Genomic DNA, 6,796 nt, shown 5'->3' with positions numbered 1-6,796 from the left:
GATTCCCAAAATAACAAAGTACACTTGTAGTTTTATCTCTTGCGTTACTTAATTTTTTATCAAAAAATACACGTTTTAATACTCAAACTGGGACAAGTGAATGCGATGTGCCAATATTGAATCTGCCGCGCTCAGATCAATCGAACAGCAACACAATTATCATCCATCGTTCTGATCTCAAAGAATTTTTGTTCGATTTTTATCTTACTTTACTTTCGCTCGTTTTATCAGAAAATTAAACAAAGATAAATGAGATGAACCCATATATATTCTAGAGAATTCGGAATATTATTTGCCCAATTTCGAATGTAGTAATATATTTATTTTGGAGATCAAACTTTTTCACTTTCTACAATACTAAGTACTGGTTAAATTTGTGGCAAGATGATAGAAATTACTATGAAAAAACATTTTTCAGCAATGGCTTACTGGAGGTATAAGTATGAAGGACATAAATTCTTTCAATAACATCTAAGGCAGTTACTTTAAACATAATAAAGTATTCTCGAGTCGAGACGGATTACACGCTCGTATGCTTCGTCTATTTCTTAAATAAAAAGCAAAATGACCTGTGAAAATGACACTCTAAAAGCCACTCTTTATAACAATAATATCAAAGACTATTCGAGATAAATATTGGACCTAAAATAGAAAAGAGAAAAGTACATTTCAATATTGAACCGCTGCTCCCATGACAGATCAATCAAACACCAATACAATTATTATCCATCAAATGCTCTCAAAGAATTTGATGCATAAATATATTTGGGAATACGCGTTATTTATGTTTCGATGTCGGTGAGGCTTTTAGTAAAGCAATATGTAGAGTATCGGATGTGAAACATAAGATTAAGCACATTAATCATCGTCGTCAATCTTTTACTGTCCCTCTACTGGTCACGGATCTCCTCTTAGAGTGAGAGCGAGTTAAGCCATACTCCATCGCGCTGGCTAAGTGCAAATTGGTAGACTTAGCACAACCTTGAGATCTTTTCTGAACCCTCAGGCATGTAGATTGCCACGAGATGTCTTCCTTGATCGTATAAGCAATTCATAATTATTTTCTAATACGCACATAACACTTAAAAGTCAGAGATGTGTAGCAATAGCTAAATGCTCAGTTGCTGTTTTGTTTTTTCTCATAACTGTTTTCTAATAAACGCGAATAGGCAATTTCATAAAATGCTTATATCGTACGATCCCCATCTTGGCTTTGACAGTTATGAAGGTACGGAAATGATTGCCTGTCGCGTACCACAATGGTTTTTAGTTACCGCTGTATTTTCCTGAAAAGGCTCAGATACGATAGTTTAGTATAACATTTTAATTAATATATTGTTTGATAACACTTTATAACCAAGATAAAAGCTTTAGTTTGATAATAATTTCAATATATTTATTCCTTACAATATAACATTTATGCACTACATCATAAAATTCCAGTCATGTAATTTTTTTCGAGATTATCCCAATTTGAAAAAGTACAAACATTGAAGAAACTTTTTGATGTGAAACATCTATAGCCGCACGTAAAAAAGATTTCTGGCGTGGCGACGATTACCTTTAACTACATAGACAAATGTTCTATAAGGGACAGAGCTATTAGAACAATGTGATAAAAAAAGACAACTAGTGTTTGACCTTGCGTTTCAAGTGTACGCAAACGTAAATATTGACCATGGAATATAGTGACCAATGATTACTTCAGTCAAAACGGGACATCGATTTTTTTATGTCAAATACTTTTTACTTGAAAAAATATAGTTAGAAATAATAAAAAACACGCTTTTATGATAAAATTAACTAAAAAGTAGAAAATAATTTTCAATCTAGGAATCATTTAAGGAAAAGTAAATAGTATAATTGTGCAAAAAATGTGGGGCGCTTTATGAAAACTGATAAATGGAGCACCCCATGTTTTTTTCACAATTATTATATTTACTGTTACTTAATTGACAATGGCAACGGTTCATTTCGGAGACAACGGCACGAAGCATCGAAAAAAGGGACTGTCCCGTTAAAAACGGGACGTATGGACGTATATTTCTCATTGATACTCATGCTTGTCAAAGACAATGAAATAATGGAACAGAAGGTAAAAAATGTCCAGAACTGTCGATAATAGTTTTAGTACATCGTTTACGTAGAAATGTTATAGTACAGTTTAACTAAATAAATTATTATTATATAAATATATAATTTGATGAAAGAATGTATCTATACAGATGTATCGACTGGTTTAAAATATACGATTTAAAAATTGTTTATATTTATTATCGTATATTAGTAAAGATTACTCACTCCTAACACGAAAATGTACCCAGTTTTGAGAATTGAAATAGTTGCGTAAAAAAGTTTTGCCACGTCTCCGTGCTAAAATGTCCCTAAAATATTTGAAATAATTATTTATCTATTATGTAAATTACGCAGTATTAGTTATTTATTTGTAAATTTTCTCTAAAAATGTTTTTATTTGTCAAGAATTCAAAAAAAACTTACTAATAAGCCGTTTGTGGCTTCATTCAATTTCAAGGCGGCGAAGTATCTTTACTAATTTATGTTTATTATTTTCAGTTTTATTTTACACACGACCATTAATTGCAAAGTTGTGTACATTTTATAAATGTACTAGCTGACCCAGCAAACATTGTGTTGCCATATAAATAAAAAAAATGTTAAGGGTGAACAACCCTTATCACTTAAGAGATATGAAAAATAGATAGATAGTAGCCAATTCTCAGACTTACTGAATATGCATATAAATTTTGATGAAAATCAGTAAGAGCGTTTCGCAGGAGTACAGTAACTAACATCGTGACATGCGAATTTTATATAATCTTACCGTGGTATTTTTGAGGATTAATTTCTGGCTATACAAAGATTGTTTATTAAATTATGTTTAGGTTAATTTATTCAATTAAAGAAATTTTAAAATACCGTATACTATCCTATATAAATTTTATGGTAATATTTTTTATTATTTACCACAGATATCGAAGAAAATTTAGAGATTAGGATACAGAATTTCCCATATATCGATTTTATTTTATTAAAATAAACTATAAAAAGTTATATTTTGACTAAAACACACTAATATAAAAATTAAGCAGTGGGATCTTAAACTATAACATACACGTATGAACATCGTGAGCTTCAATAAAATGTCACTTCTGTTCTGTTGATCTATGGTCATAGATCAATGAAAATTTTTTCATTGATCTATGACAGTTCAATTCAATCAATGAAAGTTTTTGTCAATGAAAGTGATAAAGACGCAAAATGCATGGTCATGCATTTTGCGTCTTTATCACTTTCATTGACAAAAACATACTTTGTCTCTTTCTGGTTACTCATGTAATCATGGCGGATCGAACACGAAAAATAAACAAAATTTAATAATTTCTCTTCATTTACGTGTGATAGATGATTCCATGAATCTTGTTTCTTTTTCGAGCATAATTTTTGCATTTATGCATTGCACAAGAAGGCATTTTGAGGCTTAAAATTCAAAATAATGACGTTTAACGTGTTCAGTGACATTCGTGTGTATTACTACGCCGCGCGAGAGCGACTGGAGTCGTTTTAACTCGTTTTACACCACTTGACGTATTTTGTATGTTTTAAGTATTGCCCGCTTATTTTTCTGATAATAAAATGTCTGACCGTGATAATTTAGAGAGTGAAAGTGATCAGCCTTCTGCAAAGAAAGCAAAATCACACTATGACACACCATCAAGTCATCAGTAAGTTAATTATTTTTTTATAATTAAAGTATGCATTTATCTGTGCATTAAGCACGCGTATATTTGGTGTGTTTTAAGCGCCAGCAAATGTAAAATCTACTATCTTGGTAGATTAAAATTCACATAAAAATCATTGCATACAATGTTTTTAAATTATTAATTAATTTTAATGTCATTCTTCTCAGAGAATAAATTTATTAAGACTGACAGAATTGTATTTCAAAATCAGCTGATGGCGTGCAGCGCACGAAAGTTTTTTCTTATTTGTTATAAATATGAACATTAAAAAATTTATGTTTTTTTCTGCATATTACCTACTTTCACAAAATAATGTCGATGTTTCACATCTGCCAGGCGTCCCGTGACGGCTCACATTTTTTTTGCTTTTATCGTGCGTTGCATTTCTTTGCTTTTATTTTTGTGTATAAATCGAGGTATTTTTGGTATAGTTGCTTCTGACTAAAGTTCGAACGCCTTAAGTTACCACTTGACTCTAAACATAACAAACTACTTAAGTACAATATTTTTATAGCTTTAATAGTCCTAAGTTATTTTACTCCAATAAGCTGTTGAAGTAATTCACTGTTAGTGGAAGCTCTCAACTTGTTGTTGTAATATTTTTCTCAATAAAGTCTTTTATAAACCCTTGAAATAACGTTTCCAATAATATACTTAGCAGAATAGCTGTTTTAAATAGTATTTATTATTACTTAAAGTGCGTTAACCTTTTTTGTCACAATATACATTTGAACAGCAAGGAAGATCCTAAGTGTCATTCTAATTTGGTCCTCGTCATCATAAGCTATCACAAGTGTTTGTGGCTGGTCAATTAGGATTCGAAGCTATTGTGAATATTAGGTCCATGAGCAACAGTCACCACTTACCCTCAGACTACTTTCTCATTTGCTTCTTCAAATAATAAAAACAAGCTTTGTTCCACTTTTCGTCCCCAAAATATTTGTCTGGCTGATTTAACGGAGAAACGGTTTTCGTTTCCAAAAATAGAATTTAAAATAATTCCCAAATGGAAGACAAGCCGGCGAATAGCTTTTATATTGCATTGTGTGGAATCGCTGCGAGCGTAGAAGTGAGAGCTTTGCAACTCAGGAATAGCAGATGTTGTTCTACGTGTTTGGTTTCAATGTTTACTTCCAAATTTTTTAATACAGTAGAAATTTTTGTGGTTCATGTTAACAGAACAACGAGCTAGACGTAGGGCAGGTACAATAATGTAATAGTTGCTAAACGGTTTTTTCCCCGCTACCGCAGTTTCGCCGTGACAACGATCCATACAACTGGGTCAAAATGTCAGAAATAAAGAAATTAAAAACAGCGTATTATGAGTACCCGTTACATATTAAAATATATCAATTCCGCGATAATATTAGTCTAAAATTATACTTTTGTGGTTCGACTTGTAGGCACCACCGCTACACCTGTTACTGCACAATAACATGAGTGTTAAGTGCTTCTGTGTTCCGCTTTGAAGGGTGTGATGATGTGGTGAGATGGTATAAATATTTCGACAACGATATTACCTCATCTGCCTTATGCTCAAGAAACACACTGACTCCACACATGTATAATGTTCTACTACTCCCATTTGCACTCAACTTTTCCACTGATGACATTTTCCTATGTCAAAGATGGCATTAGGAAAATGAAAGAGTACCTTGTACCTTGTGTATCAAAGAACCGGTATCCGTGGTCAGATGCAACATCTTACCAAGATTAAAAGCGAGGGAGTAATGAAGTTCTTTGTGGCGAGTTCTTAACTAGAGAAATCGTGTTGGCGGTAAGCTGATAAGGAAATATGGTACTCCGCTCCATTTTAAAATTAAAGCCATCTTTCACAAAGTCTTCTGGGACGTACCTAAGTAACGAATAGTAATGAAACTCCAATTAACTTATTTTTCTTCGCAGAAACTTAATCCAACTATTGTCGTATCATTGCCTTTTAATCTAATTCTCTTAATTTATAATTTCTTGATAAACGACAGATAATTAATATCAGAGACGTGTTTGGTATATTACAATTAAAATGTATAATTAATATGTAAAATTACTTTATCCATAATATTTTACATTACCAGTTTCACAAACTATCTGAAATTAAAATCATCTGGTTTAAAATATCTAACTGGCATTGTGTTTAGACATACAATACGAATTGTATCTCTAGTTTTATTTGTTAGAATAACTACTTTTAAGTAAATATACAGTAAATAAATTACAAAATATATTTAGACTATCCAATCTAATTAAATTCAAATCAAAGATCATTAAATTTACTTTTCATTTATCATAGCATACATTTTACCCCCAATATTATTTAAGAAACCGGCGTACAACCTTACACGGGGAGGCAAGCGGGCGACGTCACACAATAAAAGGGGTCCTCATTTCAAAACCCTATCTTAAGTAAGTATTGCAGCGCGCCATCTATTAGTATAAGCTGGCAACCATTAAGTTCATTATCGACGGCTGTTAAGCCAGCTCTGTCGTAAATTATTCTCAACCCCTGCCAGCGCCTAATGACATAAAATATAGCTCCCTTATTAATTAGCTGTTTGAGGCCTATTTCCAAATGTCTTTAAGAAATTATTTGAATAGTTGTTTGTTTGTATGTTTGTTTGTTTGTAACTATCAGATGACATATCATGTTTGCCTGATTTAGTAAAGAAGGTACGAGTATATGTTGGTTTTATGCTACTAATCTAATGATTAGTAGCATAAAAATAGGTGTGATATTTTTATGCTACTTCTATATTATAAACACATCATTATCAATCTAATATTATCCCAATAATGGAAAATATCTCTACTATTAAAATAAGTCAATTTTACTTGATCTAATTAACTTTTACTTGAAGTTTAAAATCAGTCCTTTGTCGTAAAACGCACGGTGTATTGGACTGAGATACTAAATTTCATACTTTACTAAGATACTTCTCCGCGCCAACCAAAGTTCATTCAGCCATTAAGTAATTCGTTTCGGCCATTGAACCAATTAAAAGTGAGACCCGGGGCGTTAACCAGTAATTAATGCACTG

This window comes from Epargyreus clarus, unplaced genomic scaffold (assembly GCF_041222505.1).
Source record: "Epargyreus clarus isolate Ecla_fem2 unplaced genomic scaffold, WU_Ecla_fem_2.2 ptg000023l, whole genome shotgun sequence".
NCBI classification, from domain to species: domain Eukaryota; kingdom Metazoa; phylum Arthropoda; class Insecta; order Lepidoptera; family Hesperiidae; genus Epargyreus; species Epargyreus clarus.
Note: the sequence above shows the minus strand (reverse complement) of the source record.